This window comes from Cricetulus griseus (genome assembly GCF_003668045.3).
Source record: "Cricetulus griseus strain 17A/GY chromosome 1 unlocalized genomic scaffold, alternate assembly CriGri-PICRH-1.0 chr1_0, whole genome shotgun sequence".
Lineage (NCBI taxonomy): Eukaryota > Metazoa > Chordata > Mammalia > Rodentia > Cricetidae > Cricetulus > Cricetulus griseus.
Window position 1 is genome coordinate 196320195 of NW_023276806.1, and position 19684 is coordinate 196339878.

General features: G+C 48.0%; 1 protein-coding gene across 1 annotated transcript in view; it reads left to right on the forward strand.

Moving 5' to 3' along the window:
- Podxl (podocalyxin like) overlaps positions 1-19684 on the forward strand; it is a 140558-nt gene that overhangs the window by 110070 nt on the left and 10804 nt on the right. The gene's annotated exons all lie outside the window — the stretch shown is intronic.

Genomic DNA, 19684 nt, shown 5'->3' on the forward strand with positions numbered 1-19684 from the left:
AACACCAATTATTAAAAATAATTTTAAAAATTCAAAGTTTGAGGGCTGCCTAATCTGCACATGACTTTGTCATTAAAACAAACAAACAAAACAAAACTGTACTTCTGATGCTTGTTCTTTCAAGTTCATTGCCTGCAGACAGTTTTCTGTTGCCCCTGGCTCCAGTTTCCCTGGCTTGCCTCCCACCCCAATTCTTGTAACACCTCTTGTCCCAGGTGTCAGAGGAGGGGACATTCTGGAGGACATGCTGTTGGCTTCCCAACCCATAGTAGCTCTAGCCAGTTGGTTAAGCACATCTCTGGCTAAGCCAAAAGGTAGCCACAGGGAACGTCCACTAGCTTTCGTCCACTAGCTTGCGTCTGCCTTCCTAGCAACAGCTGTCCCTTAAGCCCCTGTCCCAAGTGAGACAATGAGCTAGGAGTGCCCCTTGCTCAGGTAGGTTGAGTCCCCACCCCAGCCCAAATGCAAACAAAGTGCAGTTTCCCTGCTGTCTCCCTTGCCTGTTGGGTCACAGTCCAGCTTGGAGCACCCCACAAACTTTCTTCTCATTATAAGGTCACCCCCGCCTCTGGCCTTATAATGCTTATTTGTGGCCTCAGGGGCTAAGGCCCTGGAGAGCTTGTGCTGTGGTTCCTCATCTGTTCTTCCTCTCCTGGCCTTCCTGGGGTGGGGATACACACTTAGGCAGGGAACATTTTCTGACTTTACCTCCAGGGCCCTGGAGGAACCTGGGAGTTCTGTATACACACAGAGCATTCACAATGACGGATTCCAGGACACCTTAGGACAATCACAGATCCGTGCCAGCCGCAGCTCTCTCTGGGCCCTCTAACTCCAGCTATGGCTGTGCTTGTGCGTTGTGCGGGTGTGTGTGACGGAGGGGTGTGGTAGGCAGGTCATCTGAGCTCAGGACTGAACTATGGAGCAGGGAGAAAGAGAAGACTTTCTGCCGAAGAGGCTGCACCTGGAGGTGCAGCCTGGAGCTGGTGGTGGCCTTGGTTTTCTCATCTGCAAATAAGGAACTGACTGAGAAGCTCTTGGGTCATCTTTTCAGTTCACTCTGACTCATCCAATGATTTGGATTAATTTGTGGGGGCAGCCCAGGGGCATCTGTGTAGCTGCTGTCTTGAGGTCCTGTGGATGCCTGCAGGGTAAGTGTCTGAATTCTGGACGGTTCGAGATGCTGCAGACTTATGTATCACAGTGGAAGACATGAGAGCTTCCCCAGAGTGTCATGGAAGCCTCCCTCCTACTCATTGTGGGTCAGATGGATTCCTTCCCCAATTGTCCAGTAGCTAGAAGAGGCAGGATCTGGGGCCGGCAGCTCAGAGCTACTCACGTTCCGCAGGCAAGAATAAATAGCTGCATTGAACCTCAGCGTTTCTAGGAAAGTGACTCTGTCCATCTGTTGCCTATCTAACTTGTTGGGGTGGGATCAAGGGTGGGATCAAGTGGCACCCAGGGTCCCCTAGCTGTGACATGACTGAGATGCAGAGGAAGGGTAAGGCTGGGGATAGGACCTGGGGTTTGTGCATGCCTGGTACGGGTGATGGATGAACGAACGGCAAGTGTCTTATCACTGAGCTGTGTTCAGAGCTCTATTTCCTGGATTTTATTGAGAAGACTATTACCATAGTCATTGACTATGGAGCATTGTAGACTTTGCCATAGCCTGCTCAGTAGCTTACTCCCTGTCTGAAGGATGGGTATCAATTCCTCTGCCTGGGTAACTTTGGGCATGTCATCCTGGCCTAGCAGGAACCAGGCTCAGAGGCATGACGAGGCAAGCTGTGGACTGACTTGTGCTGTTGGTCACCCTGGAATGAAGGAATCTTGCCATGGAACTAACTCCACTTTCCAAATGGGAACTCAAGATGGGAGGGTGGTAGGGACATAGCCCTTGTTTGGGATTGGCCTTAGTGTCCTCGAACAGCTGAGCAGTGGAATAAAATAAGCCTGACTTCTATATGTAGGCTCTGTAGCTACTTGCAGGGAATGCAAAGGTGGAAATGCAAGAGAGCAGAGACTGAGGTGAGGATGGTAGCGTGTGCCTGGGATTCTGGAAAGGGACAGAACCTTCCCCGCTGCACCCCTGTTAAACCCCAAGGCAAACTTCAAAAGCAAGGTTATGCCATCTAAGCCAGCCTGACCTTTTCCATGACTTGGAAACTACAGAAGGAACATTCAACACAGCTCCTAGTTCCTGGGAAAGGTAAAGTGTAAAAATAGTCCCTATCTTGTGCGTGCGTGCAGGCGTGCGTGCGTGCGTGAGTGGGTGCGTGTGTGCATGTGTGTGTATTTAATCTGGTCATGTCCTCTGTGTGATGTCATTAAATCTCGGTACTCTTAAGGGAATTAGTATGTGCTGTTGGGAAACCTGGTTTCCAGGAGTTGCCTGGATTCTTGGCTCACATCCTAGGCTGAACCTGTAGAAAGGGAGCTTCCTAGACCAGCTCTGATGTTCCAGTAAGTTAGGACTTGGCTCTGAAAGGATCCAGCCCTGAGTTGCTTAGTTATAGCCTCTGACATTTGCTGATTCCCCCACCCAGCTCCAAAGAAGTCCAGACTTTGTACCCTCTGGAGGGTGGTCATGCCTTACCCTAGCTCCAGTCTTCTCCTCCTAGGTCCCACCGGGGAATTAGGTCCTGGAATGTTGGCTTTCTTGTTTTTTGCTTTGGGATACAACAGTTGAGGTGCTGAAGAAGGGGAAGTCTTAGCAAGTGTTCCCCCAGCCCAACCTGCTCCCAGCACAGGGGTGAGAAAGGTGTAACAGTGAGGATTATTTTGCAGTCCCTCACGTGTGTCTTTCCTGGATGAGGGACTTCTGCATCACAGGACGCACAAAGCTGGGAACTCTGGAAAGCTACACTTGCGGTCACGACCTCTGGCTTCCACCTGGTGAAAGGCGGTCATTCCCTGGGAAATTCACAGGCTCCATTTCACAGACAGAACATTCAGTCTGGTTCCCAGAGGTGACTGTCCCACAGCTGGAGGTGCAGGACTTCCCTCTGGCTTCATGCCTTTATTTGTGTCGGGCCAAGAGTATGAGGCTGGTCCCTGGCAGAGACTTCCAGGATCCACTGCAAAACTGTACACCACCGGCTGTCTTCATGGGAGGGGGAGGTGGCGTGGGAATAATGATAACGCGCCCCCTCAGAAAAATATTTTCCGAGGTTCTTTCTGAACTTAACTGTGAAGGGAAGAGCCGAGTGCCAAATGCGCATGTGCTGTGACTCTGGACGTGTGAGCATGCCCAAGGTCTCATACTAGGCTCTGCTGGGAGGAGGGGCGGTGCCATGCCACAGAGCCCCCCCCCCCCGCCCATATCAGTCTGCCACGAAGTGTGGCTAAAGAAGAGTGTGTGAAGAAGAACAGCTCCCCCAGAGTTCCAGTCCAGTTTCCTCACCTAGCCACCGAGTCTGCAGTCGGCATCTCCCATAGTAAAGCAAGGCAAACGGCGTAATAGAGCAAGGGTCTGACTGACACAGGAAGGCTCTGTGTCTGGCCAATGTGAGAAGCCTTAGTAAATGCTGGTGGTTAAGTTTAAGAAGCAGGCTTTATTTTGTTTTAATTTTTTTTTCCAGGACATGGTTTCTCCATATAACAACTCTGGCTGCCCTGTAACTCGCTCTTAGACCAGGCTGGCCTCAAACTCACAGAGATCCTCCTTCCTCTGCCTCCTGGGTGCTGGTAATTAGAGGCGAGCCCCACTACCATCTGGCAAGAGGTAGGCTTTATAATAGGTGGATGGTGGATACGTAGGAAATTACACTCTGTGTGTGTGTGTGTGTGTGTGTGTGTGTGTGTGTGCGTGTGAGAGAGAGAGAGAGAGAGAGAGAGAGAGAGAGAGAGAGAGAGAATCCACACCTGTGCCTCCGTGTTGCAGTGGCGTCACAGCCGGGCCCTGCACTGATACCCCAGGTCCACAGTAGGGTGTTGGAGTCTGGATCCCTGTTTGGTTCCTCCTGCTTGCAGTCTCTGGATTTGAGAGTCTTTTAATGCTTTCTTCAAGGTGTATACTTTTTCTTCTTTAATGTTCATTTTGTCCCAAGGTGGGTAGATATTTCTTGTCAGACAGGAAATCGAGGCTCCGAGAGGCCCCTGCACACATAGATCACAGGCCTCCAGGCCTCCATTGCTGTCTCTGAGGCAGGCCATTGAAACTGGGCTTATGACAGGGTGAAGGGCTCCTTCAGGAACTGCTTTTCTAGGTGCTGTCTTATGTTGTGGCTTTGTCTAGCGACCTGTGTTGGCAGGTGAGGGGTGGGGGCATGGCAGCTGGCCTTTCCTCTATCCCTGCCCACTACTGGCCATGGGCAGGCTGCTCCTGGGCAACCTGCCCAGACCAACTGACCGCGATTCACATGGCCAGCAGCAGGCCAAGGGATTAGGAGGCCCTGGGAGGGTGCTGTTGCAGGAGACTCATGGCTCATTCCCCCTCAGGAAGAGCCCAGCCCCTTTTCTGGGTGGTAGGGCAGGCTGGCATCCTTAGATGAAGCTTCCAATGGAGGCAAAGCAGCTGGGCACCCTCTTGTTAGGGGCAGCTGTAACTGGTAGGGGGACGGGCCAAAGAGAGCAGCTGTGGGCAGCCTCTCAGGTAGCAGCAGGACTAAGCTGGGCACGGATGGCATGCCAGGCTCTCCTCTTGCCCGCCTCCATGAGTCACAGAGTGTTTCTAAGATTCTTGGGGAGATGGTTGAGCCTAGCTAGTGAGTCCTTACCCCTCAGTGCCTTATGTGGAAACTGAGGGTTGCTCAGTCTCAGAGTCCGTCTTAGAGTAGGATGCTGGCTCCAGAGAGCTCTTCTGTCCCCACCATTGAGTGACAGCTAGAGGTTGTGAGGCAGAGCCAAGTGGAATGGCCACATAGAGAAACGGAACTCTGAGTGGGAATGCCTGGAGCTGGGACCCAGTGTGCATGGGAATGGGGGCCCCTGGTACAGCCCTTCCTGTACTCTATAGGGCCTCAGCAATGGGCCCAGCCAGCTCTGTCACCAGGCTGTGTTATTCTTTTGTTTAAAAAGAAGAAAAGAGAAATACTGAGACAGACACATTGACTATAAGTTTATTATAAGGCCCGGTAGAATGGGGAGGCTAAGAAGAGGAACAGGGGTAAATGGCTGACCGCCATGGCTGGTCGCCATAGAGAGACAGAGCGGGAAACAGAGACAGGAGAGCACACAGAGAGAGAGAGAGACAGGGAGAGAGAGAGAGAGTAAAGGGGCAGGGGCCTATCTTTTAAAGGGGTCCTCTGCACCTGCGTGCAGACTTCTTTCCCATGGAACCTTGGGCTGACCAGGGTATTGCCTGAGTGGATTCCACCAGGTAACAGGGGCAGGCCAGCATAATGTCTGAACCTTTCAGGCTGCCTCAAGTCCACACAGATGCTCACGGTCATAGTCTGCAGTGTGCATGGCACTGCTGTTGGTAGTGGCCTCAAGTAAACTGGAAACTATGGAGCCACCCATTAGCAGTAGGATTGTTATCAAACTTGGGGGTCACAACATGGGCCCCAAGCCAGATCTGCTCACCTGTCTTTAATAAGCCAGTTAAAACTGGAAGGCAGAGCTGGGCGGTGATGGTACACACCTTTAATCCCAGCACTCGGGAGGCGGGGCAGGTGGATCTCTGAGTTCCAGGGCTACACAGAGAAACCCTGTCTCAAAAAACTGGAAACAAAAAGTGGAAGGCAAAAAAAGAATTTATTCAATGTGGCCATGTTGGGAAGAGGGACAAAGAGATATGACACGCTACCAAGTCTGTCTTCGGGGTCCTGAAGTGAGGGTACAGAAATACACACATCTAAGCCATACTAGCCAAGGTGTGGTCCTGCCCAAACTGATTCATCACTGGGTTTCAGTCCCATCCTGCAAGGTGGTCTGATAAGTTGTAGAACTAAGAGAAATCTCTTCTAAGGAGACAAGCTCGCCCTCTGGCTGGTGCCTTGTCTTTCTCCAAGCATAAGCTTCCAGGGGAATTCCCATTTCTTTGGGAGTCCATTGTTTGAACAGTCTGATGGATTGAGAGACAAGCCTCTCTTAAAACTATCTTAATTTCCATCAGGCCCTTTACAGAATACTTACATATGAGAGAGGTCTGCATACTTGCACAGTGGAACACTGATGAGAGTCAACAGTTGACAGCTATGAACCATGAGATGTGGCGAGGGTGTGTGGTGGTGGTGGTAAATTCAAAATGGCAGAATGGAGCTGGAAATGTAGTTTGGTCATAAAATGCTTCCCTAGCAGGTGTTCTAGGTCTATCCATCAGCACCTCTTGCTTTGGGAAATGGAGAAGGAATACAGGGATGTAGATGAGCAGTTTCTATCCCACCTGGTCCCACAGCTTTGCTCCAACTAAACACAAAAGACTGTTAAGTATAAAGTATAAACTGTTGGCCGATGGCTAGGGCTTCTTATTGGCTAGCTCTGTCTTAATCCAGCATGTTACTTGTTGAGCAGCATGGCGTCTCTTCTCGAGGCCTCTCTCTGCCTCCTCTCCGCAGCCTTCTCCTCATTTGGTAGCCCCACCTATGCTTCTTGCCTGGCTATTGGACAATCAGTGTTTTATTCATCAGCCAATAAGATACACATGTATATACAGAAGGACATCCCCCATCACAGGACAGGCCTATTAAATAAGACGTCCTATATCACAGTCTTCTTTGTGAGATGTGATGTGTGCTTTTAATCGTGCCTCTCATATGTGTGTGTGTGTGTGTGTGCGCGCGCGCGCGCGCGCTCATGTGTGTGCTCCTGTGTGTGCTCATGTATGTGAGGATGGACATGCCAAGGTATGAACCCTGATATCCAATGTTTTCGTTACACAGTGGGACACATCATACTGCACCCTCAGCTGCCCGCCTTTTTTCTCTGCTGGGACCTAGAGAGAGGTCTCTTAGGGAGGCAGCTCTTCCACCCAGCAGGAGAGGAAGTATTGTCACTGGCCCCTTATAAGACAGCCAGGCCAAGTGGATCACTTCTTCGTCAAAACCTCTCATCCCCAAATTGTCCGCTGGAGTCAAATCCCTGTCTCGGTCACCCAAAAGTTCTCATGAACATGGGAGAAACAAGAATCTGCCTTGGGAAGAAATTGGGCAGACTGCTTGTAGTGTGATATCAGTGTGCTGGAGGGCGCCTGTGCCCATGGTGGGTTCAAGAACACCTGAGGGTTAGGAAAACGGCTGCAGCCATGAGGACAACACTCCCTGCACTGGCCAGATCTGGATGACTGAAGCTCAGTTGACATTTCCTAGAAGAGGTCTTGCCTGCCAGTTAATATGACACAGAAAACCAGGAAGCCAGGGACCTCGGTGAGACAGTTTGTATGTACACATGTGTTTTAAATTCTTCTCTCATACAATAACATCCTGAGCACTGCCTTCCCTCCCTCCATGCCTCCTCGGATCACTGCTCCTGTGTCCCTTCAGAAAAGAGCAGGCCTCCCAAATAATAGGCAGAGCTTGGGGAGCCCCTCGGAAGAGGGGCAGGAAGGATTGTAGGAGCCAGAAGGATGGGGGGACATCACAAGAAAATGGCCCACAGAATCAGCTAAGCCGGGCTCATAGGGGCTCACAGGAACTGAAGGGGATCACAGATCTGCACTCAGTCCTCTGCATACATGTTGTGCTTGTTTTTGTGGGACTCCTAACAGCGGGAGTGGGGGTGTCGCTGACTCTCTTGCCTATCCGTGGGACCCTTCCGCTCCAACTGGTCTGCCTCCTTCAGCCTTGATATCAGTGGGACGGTTGTTAAAATGAGGAGGGAGGAAGAGGCTATTGTGAGGCCGCCCCAGGACCCACACCACCAGGTTCCAGTCACCTATTCTGACAGGAAGGGAGGGGACATGGAACACAAGTTAGGTGCAGTGACCTGGTGGGTCCTGGCTGACTGTTCCTGTCCTTGCTGCCAGCTGGCACTGATGTCCCCTTGAGAGCCAGGGTGTATGGCGCTTGTTGGCACCTTCCCTGGAATACTCTGGATGTCTGCTGGGAGAGTACTGTGCAGGTGGCAGGGCTTCAAGGATGGCCCTAGTCCCTCCCAGCTAAGCAATGGGGAGTGGTGTTGTTGGTAACAGCCATGTAGAGGGGAGGAATCCTGTATGGTTACACACGGCACTCTGAGGTCTGTTGCTGGGCTGTAGAACCTTAGGTTTGTTAATTAATTTTGACTTTTTCTTTTGAGTGGGTGACAGGTTGGTTGTTTTCTCAGGAGTTGTATGTATTTTCTGTTTGTATTGTGAGGCCTTGGCTTTGCTTCAAATAGCAGGCGTACGAGTGCCACTGTGGGGCTCTAGGGAAATCACAGAGCAGGATCTGTAGCTGGATGAAAGCACAAGCTTCAATTCCCAGACCCAGGAGAAATCCCACTTCAAAGGTCTGCCAGCAACTGCTTTGCTGTGTGGAGTTGTAAATAAAGTTTTATTGTGATACAGGCATGCTTTAATTAATTGACAGTATCATCTCTGATTGCCTTTGGGGTCACCCTGGCAGAGTTGCGTGTTTGTAACAAAGACTATGGGACTTAGAGAAACATACTCTGTCTTCTTTTGCTCATGGGGTGTGTCACCTGAGCATCATATAGGCAGCCCTTGAAGCCTTACCTAAATGTCTAGGGTGGCTCAGAGCAGTGGCTGTGTAAAAACTGACTTAACCTGTGTATTGCTCAGTGTTACACAGCACCATGCCAGGAAACTGTTCACATTCCAAGGGACCTTTGAAATCATCTGCCCACTTCACAGATGTGCCTGGGTCTCTGGGCCAGAGGCAGTGCATTGATGTGTGTGTGTGTGTGTGTGTGTGTGTGTGTGTGTGTGTGTGTGTGTGTGTGTGTGTATGTGTGTGTGTGTGTGTAGTGTATGTATGTATGTATGTATGTATGTGTGTGTGTATATGTGTATGTATGTGTGTATATATGTATGTGTATGTGTGTGTGTGTCTCCATCTTTTGATCCCACTAACCCAATAGGACTGCAGTGAATCCAGCTTGGTCTCTGTCCCCTGGCCTTTCATTTCTCCTAGAGAGGTGACAGCTTGGAGTGGAGAGTTGGAGTTGAGAAGGAAGGAGAGGCCAAGTGAGTGTCTGGGTGGAGTCCAGTCCTGCTGCCTTCCTGCCTGCCTTCCACACGCCCTCTTCCTGGGGCATTCTTTCCAGTTTCCTTTTCTGCTATTAATAGTGGAGTCAGTCCCAGGTCTGGGAGCAGCCGGGAACAGGAGGAAGCGGGCCCTCATGGAAGGTTCAAGCAGCACCCACCTCTCTCTCCTTGGGGAGGAGGCCGAAAGGGCCTTCTGCTCCATCCTTCACCCTGCTGGGGAAGCCTTTCCTCCCAGCTGGAATAACCTGTGCCTTGCTCTCCACCCGTCCCCTCTATCTCAGCTCTTCTTGGAGAAGCAGGGAACAGCCTGGCCTGCTCCTTGACCCTTTTCAGCCATTTCCCTTTCACACCTTGAGTCTCACCACCTGCACTGAGCACAGTGCTGATGTTCTAGCTACCCAACTCATTTGCAGAGTCAACTTTGGTACCTGTAGGCGGTGGAAGCTAGGACCCTCCCGCCCCCGCCCCTTCCCCCGCTCTATGGAATCACAATCACTATCCTATGGCATAGCATTTGCACACAGCCTGTATAGATCCTTCCATATGTTTCAAGTCACCCAGACTCAGGGCTGCTCGTGTTGCTTCATCACTGGGGTTAGAAGTCTGTCTTCCCTTAGATTTATTTTGTGTGACTGCATGTATGTGTATTATGCGTATGCCGGGTGCCCCTGGAGGTTAGAACTGGAGTTAGAGATGGTTGTGAGCCACCTTGTGGGTACTGGGAACTGAACCCAGTGCCACTGTAAGGGCAACAAGAGTTCTTAACCGCTGAGCCATCTCCAGCCCCCCATGACTCCAGAGGGCTGACCATATACCCACGTCACTCACGTAGACTGAAGCCTAACATCTAGTTTTCTCTTTAGCCACCCTGGGTTCCACTAGTCCACCATCACAGCCCCCACCTGATGCATCTTCTCGTTCTCCCCTTTCCAGGCCATCCTACCCTTACACTTTCCCCTCCAACTTCTAAACAAGTGACCCCTTTGGGCAGGGGCACAGTGTTTGCTGACTGCGTTCGTCTTACACTGATGCATCGTGCTTTACTTTGGCACTGAATGCTTCCCAACAATTTTGTTGTTTGTCTAGTATAATGTCTTCTGACCAGCCACATCCATCAGTGGGGACTCGAGAAGCAGGCAGATTGTCACACTCCCATGGGTATTTGCAAAATTCCCATTGGTATTTTGCAAACCCTCCTGGAGTTTTGATGCTGGCTGGGGCTTGATAACCACTCTTGCAGTAGGTTCTTTTGGTTTTTGTTTGTTTGGGGGTGATGATTACCCAAAATTCAGTATTGAATTCTCTGTAAAGCTAAGCAATATTTTCTGCATCTATCCCTAGGGTTACATTTTGGCAATTTTTGAATTTTATAATCAAGTAAGTGTTTTTGCTTGCCTTTGGGACATGGTCTCTCTATGTAGCCTAAGTGGACCTTAACCTGACCTACTGTTGCAGCCTGCTGGTCCGGACACTGGGTGCTTGCCATCTTTCAAATAAAGAGTCTTCTTGGCTTTTTTTTTTTTTTTAAATGAAGTAATGCCTAGAAGTGTAAACATAGTCCCCTCATGTTCCTGTTTGGGAATACAATCACAACTTATTTATTACAAACTCTGTTGATAAGCATTTATTTCTTGTCTCTATGGGGCCAATATAAAAATAAGCATTTATGAACCTTTCTAGGGTAAGCACCACATGCTACAATCAAAAGTTATAGGTTGAGAGATGTGTGCGTGCCTAGCCTGACTTCATAGCACCGTGGTATTTTGCAAAGTATCTGTGCCAACTTTCCCCAGTCCATATGCTTTTGAAGAGAGACCAGCTCTTCAGTCTTAGAACTAACCTCATCTGCAATCCCATTATCACTTTGGGCAGTCTTTGCATCTGCATCACAATCCTTTGTACCCTCATCAGTACATGGTTCTGGGTTCAAAGAGAGTTTATTACTTTCGTGCCTGTCTTCTGTCCTTTACTCCACATTCTTGCTACCAGTTGCCTGGCTTTACGAGTTTTACCGATTTGGAGGGTATGAAATGGCAAACCCTCCTTTTATTTTGCATTTCCCTAGATGCTGACATTTCTTGATGTTCATGGGTCACATGTGCCTCCCGCCACCCTGTGAAATATCTTATATTAGTGGCTTTCTGTTGTAACAAAGTGCGCAAGAAAAACAACTTAAAGGAGGCAATGTTTATTTCAGTTCATGGCTTCAGAGGGGTCCATGGTCACTTGGCTCTGTGAGTCTGAGATGGTGGTGAGGGAGAACCTGAGGGAGGAGAGAAAAGGGGAGAGAGGAGACTAGACAGAGCAAACCCTGATCAGCTGATGACCTACTTCATCTGGGGACCAAGCATCCAATACAAGCCTTTGTCCAAAGCATGGCATCTGCACACATCTTTTCTATTGGGTTTCCTTTTGAGACCTCGGGGGAGGTGACTGGACTCTTGGGAATCCTGGAAGGATTTGTTCTTTCTTTCCTTGGGATTCGCCTCCATCAGAACCCATTCATGGGTATTCGTTCTGATGCAGTGATTGCTGAGAAGTCTCAAATGGCCCATGTTTGGCTATCGGAGGACTTTCAAGTCCATTTAGCAGGTTTCTGTTTTTTGGACTTGCTCTTTGGTTTTTGCTTTCTTTCACACCCCCTTGCTTCCTGGCATTCTAAGATGTTCCAGGCTCAGCTTGCATCCCCCTCTGTCAGCAGTGGACACACAGTCCACGTCATGAGAAGCCCAGGTGCTCGCTCCTGGAGGATGACGTAAGGCATAGTCTGGGCCCGGGTTGTGCCGTGAGGGGCTGCTTTGTCACAGCTTTTAGGTGCTGCAGGGGACAGAGAATTTGGTCTATCTATACATCCACTAAAACGTGAGCTCGTGAGCTGGCAAGATGGTTCAGAGGTCAAGACTGACAAGCTGAGTTTGATTCCTGGAACTCACACGGTGGAAGGAGAGAAATGATCCCTGCAAGTCATCTTCTGACCTCCAGACCCACACCCTGGCACTCCTTGTCACACAGTAGATAAATAGATGTGAAAACATGAGTTCATACTGACATCTCTGGACTCAAGGATTTGTTTAGCTTCTCCATCCCAACCCTCTCTTGCTTGTTTGCAACCCTTTGAATAGTAGCTTTTGGCCAGACTCTATAAAGAACTTTGGGGTTTACTTTTGTAAGTGGTAAAAGTGTGTTTCAAACGAGGGCAAGGGTTATGAATTTCAAACCTATTTTACCCGTACAGTAATTAAACAACACAGAAAACAAACACAAGCCGAGGTCTTGCTGCAGAGAGAAGTTGTCCCCCACACGTTCAGTGGGGCTGTGTGATGTGTTTGGAATATTTGCGTAGACTTCACTAGCATTTCACTTGGTTTGGTTTTCACAATTGGCATCAAGGAACGCCACTTCTTTGAGGTGCTTGGTTGTGCTTATCTTCATCAATCATCCTGTCAGTGCCTCAGGTGTCCCAAATAACCTTGTGTGGAGGCTCCCCCTACTCAGCCTCTGTGACTCTCCCATCTGTTTTCAGGCTTTTTCTTTATATCATATAGGTGAACTCAAACACTATTATAGCCTTCTGGCTTCTTTCATTAAAAAAAATACATAAACATATATACACAAGTGTATGCATACTTATATATATAAACTTATGTATGTCATTTTATATGTATCTATATATGTATAAATATATACTTATGCATGGTATATATTTATGCTGGTGTGCTGATGCACATCTGCAATCCCAGCACTCTGAATATGAAGAAAGGAAGGTCACAGGGTTAAGGAAGCCTGGACTATGTAGTGAGACACTGCTCTAAACAAAAGTCAAGCCGTTCAGCGAGGTGGCTTAGTGGGTAAAGGCACTTGCTGCCAAGCCTCACAAACTGAGTTCAGTCCCTGGAACCAACATGTAGAGGGGAGAGGTCAGGTTCTGAGCATTGTCTTCTCACGTGTGCTATGTGGTGTATAATGCCTGCACACTCAGACACACAAATAAATAATAAAGATGTGAAAAAAAAAAGTGTGGAAATAGCTCAGTAGTGGAGCCCTTGCCTACCAAATCCAGGTCCTTGGGTTCAATTGTCAGTACTACAAAAAAAAAAAAAAAAAAAAAAAAAAAAAAAAGAAAAAAGAAAAAGAAAAGAAAAGAAAAAAATTAAGGTAAACCGCTAGCCTGCTTTCTAAAGTGCTGACCTAATTTGCATTTCTACTGTGCATGGAGTTCACTTTTAACCCTTGCTTTCAGCAATTCTTTTTTTCTTTTTGAATTAGAAAGAAGATTGTTTTACATGTCAATCCCAGTTTCCACTCCCTCCTCTCCTCCTCTTCCCCCCACCCCCAAGATTTCAGCTACTTCTAGTAGATATGCAATGGTGCATTGTAAATTTAATTTGGATTTGCCTCATGACTAGTGTTGAGCATTGTGTGTGCTTATTTTCTGTTGATGTATTTTTGGCAATTTTTTCCTTTTCTTACATTTTATTTTTTTCTTTTGGAGGAGCAGGGTCTCACTCTGGCCCACATTGGCCTCAGAATCTCAGCAGTCTCCTGCCTCAGCCTACTGAGTGTTTGGATTATATGTCTGTGTATGCTGCTCCGCTCTTTTTGTTATTTTAGATGCCCCCCCCCCCCATGGGCTTGGCTCGATCTCTTGCTCAGTAAGCATGGTGAGAAGGGACAGCTTTGTTTTCCCCAAAGCACTCAGCCAGTCTCTCCCAGTTTCTGCATGCCAGAAGCTTATTTGGCGACATCATTTATTAGGTAAGGGTGTTCCCTTCCATTCCTAGTTCACTTAACATAACACTTTTCTCTCTCCCCCCGCCCTCCTCCTCTTCTTTTTTAATTGTGAGTAAGAGGGGGCAGGAGAGATGGCTCAGGGTTAAGAGCACTTGCAGAGTGCATGTCCCAACCCAGGCAGCTCCCAAAGCCAGCTCCAGGGATCCCATGTCCTCTTCTGAATGCTAGGCACCTGCACTTACATGAGCATGCATTTACACACATGTACACACAATTAAATCAAATAAATCCTAAAAAGTAAATTGGGTTTGTATTTTGATAATATGGTGAATTTTGTTTTGTTTTTTTAGTTCTGAGCTATCCATGACAGATCCCACTTGGTCACGGAGTGCTGTCCTTTGTAGGTGTCGTGTTTTTGGTTAATCGCTAGGTAAAACCACACAGTTACCTACCACTCCATGACTGTCAAAGTGACTGTCATGACAAAAACAGACAGACTTGGTGAGGATCTCGAAAAACTACATGAACTGGGCAGCCACTTTGGAAAAATACTTTGGCAGTTTGTAAAGATGCTAGATGTCGAGTTTCCATACAGCTTGGCGTTTCCACTCTTAAAGAAACAGAAACACACATCCACATAAAACTCAGGGAACACAAATGTTTCCAGAAGCGTTGTTCGCAGGAGGCTGATAGTCCACATAGTACAGAATGAATGATGATGAATGAAGAAAACACAGTAGAGCCATCTAGTGAGATACTATGCAGGCATGACCTACAGCAGGGATGAAGCGTGAAGGAGACAGTACAGAGAACAGCTTGACAATAAGGAGGGAAAAACCAGCCACATCACAGAAAATGTCCTGAATTTCAGAGGCAGATCCTTGGGCAGTAGTAGACGAGTGGTTGCCATAGGCAACATTGGAGCTTTTTTTCCTGCCAAGTCTTTCGAGTGAAAGTTGTGTTGGTCCAGCAGGGTTGGGTTTAAAAATCTGTTGTTGCTATGGATACCATTAGTTCCCTAGAGGATGGGGAGTACTCCAGAAATGCCTACTTTGTCTCCCGGCATAGCTGTAGGTCTTTAAAAACAGCATCATAGTGTGTGTGTGTGTGTGTGTGTGTGTGTGTGTGTGTGTGTGTGTGTGTGTTGCCTGCATATATGTTTGTTATCACGTGAATGCCTGGTGTCCACAGAGTCCTCCAAAACTGGAGTTATGGATGGATGGATGGATGTGAGCTGCCATGTGGGTCTGGGAATTGAACCCCGGTCCTCCGCAAGAGCAGCAAGTGCTCTAATCTGCTGAGCCAACTCTAGTGCCTGTAGTTTTTTTTTCCCTGCTCCTAGGAGCCTGCCTTTTTCAACTTCCCCATCATTCCATTGTTAAAGCCCTTGCTGGTATTGTGAGGCAGGGGAGGGGACCTTCTCTGATGTTCTGATTAAGCCCCACTCAGGAAACTGTGGCTTGGGGGTGTGGTTTTGTGCAGTGTAGTTGATTCTTCTTAGATGTTGGGCTTGAGTCTCTGGAGCATCCTGGTGGCATTGTCATTAATTTTTAGTTAGGCATGGTGTTGTCCAGTGGTAGTCCCAGATGCTCGGGTGGATAAGGCAGGAAGATGGTAAGTTTGAGGCTATCCTTGGCTACATAGTGAAACCCAATCAAAACAAACCTTTGTGCATTTGGTGTTGTTCTTGTATTTTAGTTTCAGTTTCCTTGATTTTTATTTTTATCAGCATTAATTCATTCTTTCTTTTTTTAGTTTTCATGATCAAATGACAGGTCTTGGGCTTTTTCCCCGGCACCACAAAGTTTAAACAAAAATTTACTCATTACTAAGAAAGATCAGGGTAATGGGCAGTGCGGGCCCATCCTCAGTGTGTTAAGTCCCATCTGAGCCCAGGCCCAATGGTCCCTAAGAGAGGCTAGTTCTCCATGGTCAGCTAGTTGGATGCTTGTGTCTAGCCTGCTTCTAGATAATGTGGGCTGCTTCAGGGTCATAGCCTATTAGGGGAGAGCAGGTAGGAGAGAGACTTCTTCAATGGCCAAGGCTTTGGCCTAGTACATTTCATGTTCTTAACCCTGTTTATTTGAGGCGTATACTGAGGTAGAAACGTGTGAACAGCTTCACAGGCCGTATCTGAAGGGTTAAAGCCCATGGTTTAGAAGGAGCAGGAAAGGAGAAAGAAGCCAGCCTTCCTGGACCCTGAGGGATGAGGCCAGGGCTGCACTGTGGGATGTGGCTAGAGTGGTGGAGCTGCCTGTCTGACACCATTGATCCCCAGGGCTCATATGTTGTCAGTTCTTTCTCTGTCACCTCATGGCTGCTCCATGGGCTCATGACTAAGTGGCTGCAATACAGGCAGGTGGCTAAAGCACACATGTTCTAGGTGTGTGTGTGTGTGTGTGTGTGTGTGTGTGTGTGTGTGTGTGTGTGTGTGCGCGCGCGCTCCCTGCAGCCATGCTTCCAGTAGCAGCAGCATGTGGGGACTCGGATGCCTTCCTCAGAGCCATGGCAGACGCAGAGTACTTAGCTGTAAGCAAAGTATGGAGCACAGAGTTCCTAAGATGTACTTGTTGCCATTAACTCTACCCGCTACTAAATAATAAAGCAGGAGGAAGATGTATGGGACCCAAGGGGATTCCCTGACATGCTCAGTCCTAAAAGTAAACGTAGAGCACTTACCAACAGTGTCCCCAGAGACCACAACTCTCAGCAATGAGTCTGGTCTCTGTTGTTCACAGAACCAATGGTGTAGAGTGGTGCTTGCTGTTGGGCCAGCGGCCTTCCCAGGCTACCTCACAGGAGGGCTTGACACTGAGTCTGACCTACCTAAAGCATGCAGGGTTGATACCAGTGCTTGAGCTGAGTTGATTATGAGGGTTTGGAACTGAAAGTCCTGCTTTTTACCAGCCTCCTTTCATCCCTGTTGCTGTGATAATGCACCCTGGCCAAAAGGCACCTCGGGAGAAGACAGTTTATTTGGTTTGTGTACAATTCTAAGTAAAAATTCATACTCTAGAGGGAAGTCACAATGCTGGGAGTTTGAGAGTTTCTCACCACATGCATAGTCAAGAGCAGAGAGGAGGGATGCACCCTTGCTTCCTGTTGGCTGTTCCTGAGTCTGACACAGCCTGACCCCCTGTCTGGGGAATGGCACTGCCCACAGTGGGCTGTATCTTCCTGTATCAGTTATAGTCAAGACAGTTTGCACAGACGTACCTGCAGACCAACCTAATCCAGGCAGTCACAGCTGAGGCTCTTTTTAGAGGGCTCTAGGTTGTGGCATTTTAAACAAGCTGTCACAGGCTTGGTGGGATATGGAGAAATAGATTGGGAGTTGGAACAGCGGGCTCCCAGAGTGAAACACTCAAATCCATGCCAGCAATATTGTGTGACCTGAGGCATGCGCAGTCTTGGCAGGTGTAATCAGGTCACAATGCAATCTCACGAGTAGAGCAGGCTGTACTAGTGTACCCAGGCAGGGGTCGATTGTTTGTGTGGTATCCCGAGAGACTTTGGGTCCCAACCCTGAAAACCAGAGGCACGCAAGGAAAAAAGTCACATGTTGATGGAGTCACAGAGTCACAGTGACACAGCTATCAGCCAAGGAGTGTTGAGAACTGTGAGGAAGAAGCAAGGAAAGATTTTCCTTCACAGGGAATATGGGACCGTGGGCTTCAGACTTCCGGAGCTTGGGGGCAGTCGCTTCAGACTTCTGGAGCTTGGGGGCAGTCTATCTATGTCCCTATGAAGCCACCTTTAAGAAAAGAACCTGAGCTCCACTAGAGGTTCTTGTCTGTGGGAGCACTGACTCCTGGGAACTAGATAGGTGGTGGTGGTCTCCAACATCATTCAACATAGCTCCCACAATTTTTATTTTTTTTAATGTGTGTGTGTGTGTGTGTGTAAGAGGACAACTGGGCTTGGCAGCCATCTTGTTGGGCCCTGCCCACTCGTTTTGGTCTTTAAGAATACTTGTTGTTTAGCTGCTCTTCTAAAATCCCTTTGGCAGGTTGTGCTGATTGCCATATCGTTCTTCCTGCCTAGAGTATCCAATCCCATACGTCTTCCCCCTGGAAATTCTACACTCCAGGGACATTTGTTTCCACCCTAGCTAGAATCAGAATCAGTGTCTAATTAACATATCTGGCTAAGGAGGGAGAGGCACACCAAAACTCTACTTTGTGCTAACAGCACCCCACTTCTATGAAATCCAAGGCACCATCAGTTATAGAATGCACAAATATCCAGGCATGGTAGCTTATGCTGGGAATTCTATCATTTAGAAGGCTGAGGCAGGAGAACGGTCACCATGAGTCCCCTGCCAGCTTGGGCTGCAGAGTAAAACTCTGTCTTATAAAAATAAAAATTGGCCAGGCAGTGGTGGCACACGCTTTTAATCTCAGACTCGGGAGGCAGAGGCAGAGGAAGGCAGATCTCTGTGAGTTCAAGGCCAACCTGGTCTACAGAGCAAGTTCCAGAACAGGCTCCAAAGCTATAGAGAAACCCTGTCTCGAAAAACCAATAAAAATTAGACAAACATAAATGATAAAAAAAATAAAAATTGAAAAAATAGAAAGTCAGCAAAAGAAAGAGAATAGCTGTTTTATGAACCAATTAGAAAACAAAAACCAAAGAGCTGTGAAAACATGACTGACAAATATTTATACTATGTCTTCATTAGAGAGACACAAGAAGGTGTTCCTCTTAGCACACGTGGCAAGTGTTGCTGGAAGCCTCGTCAAGAGTTGTGTTATCTGCACTATCAGGGAACAAAGTTAGTGTGCAAGTGAGCAGGGTATACATTATTAAAAGCCCATCACCGTGTGTATGTGGTGCTGGGAGTCAAACTGATAATTTGAAAGTCTTTGTGTGTGTGTGTGTGTGTGTGTGTGTGTGTGTGTGTGTGTGTGTGTGTCCATCCATGCAACCTCACCTTACAGATTCCCCTGCTCTCTCCACCCATCTCCCTGTAGGAATGCTGTGATTACAGACATGTGATTTTGAATGGATCTTTACATGGATTCTAGAGATCCCACCTTGGGTCCTCATGCTTGCAGGGCATTTCTCCAGTCCCTCCAACTGAGACTCTTGATAACACCAGTATCTCTCTCCAAGACTTTGGATTTCTTCTTGCACAACTATTCTTGGCTGTTCTTGCCAATGTAACAATCCATTCAGTTTTGTCTTTCTATGACAAGATATCCAATGCTGGGTACCTTGAGCCAGCATACGGAATGCAAGGTCTTGGGCTGGGTACCTATATTGATCACTCTGTCCTGGTGAGCAAAAGTTGTAATCCTCCATTTATCACTGTCGTGTATTATTTTGTGAGCCTTAAGCAAGGTAGGAGTGGTCCTTCTGTTAGACAGGAAAACGGTTGGTTCTATTGAGAAGGGAAAGACATCAGAGATGGAGGTTTATGGGTAGTCTGCTTCATATCTATGCAACACCAAATGTCACGGTCAATTTCTATGCTAGAGAAATTACCAAATGAGGTAATCAGTTACACTGGGATTTGGTAGCCCCCAGGACCAGTCTTTTGACCCATTGTGGAAAGCACCATCTCCAGGCAAGGTTCCTAAACAGTTTAAGAGAGAAGACAACTAGCTGAGCAAGCAAGCAAGCAAGCAAGCGAGGACCCAGGCTTCATCCTCCTTGCTTTTGACTGTGGATAGGATGCCTTAAGCTCCTACTCTAACTTCCCTGATATAATGAAGCAAGACCCCTTTTATGTCCATGACAAACCCATTTTATCCCCAGAGCTGCTTTTGGTCAAGGAGACCTGAAACCAAGACAGCTGCCTGTCCTGTCATCTGACCCCACCCCCTACGCCCACTCTGTGTGTCCCGTACTTATCCTCTC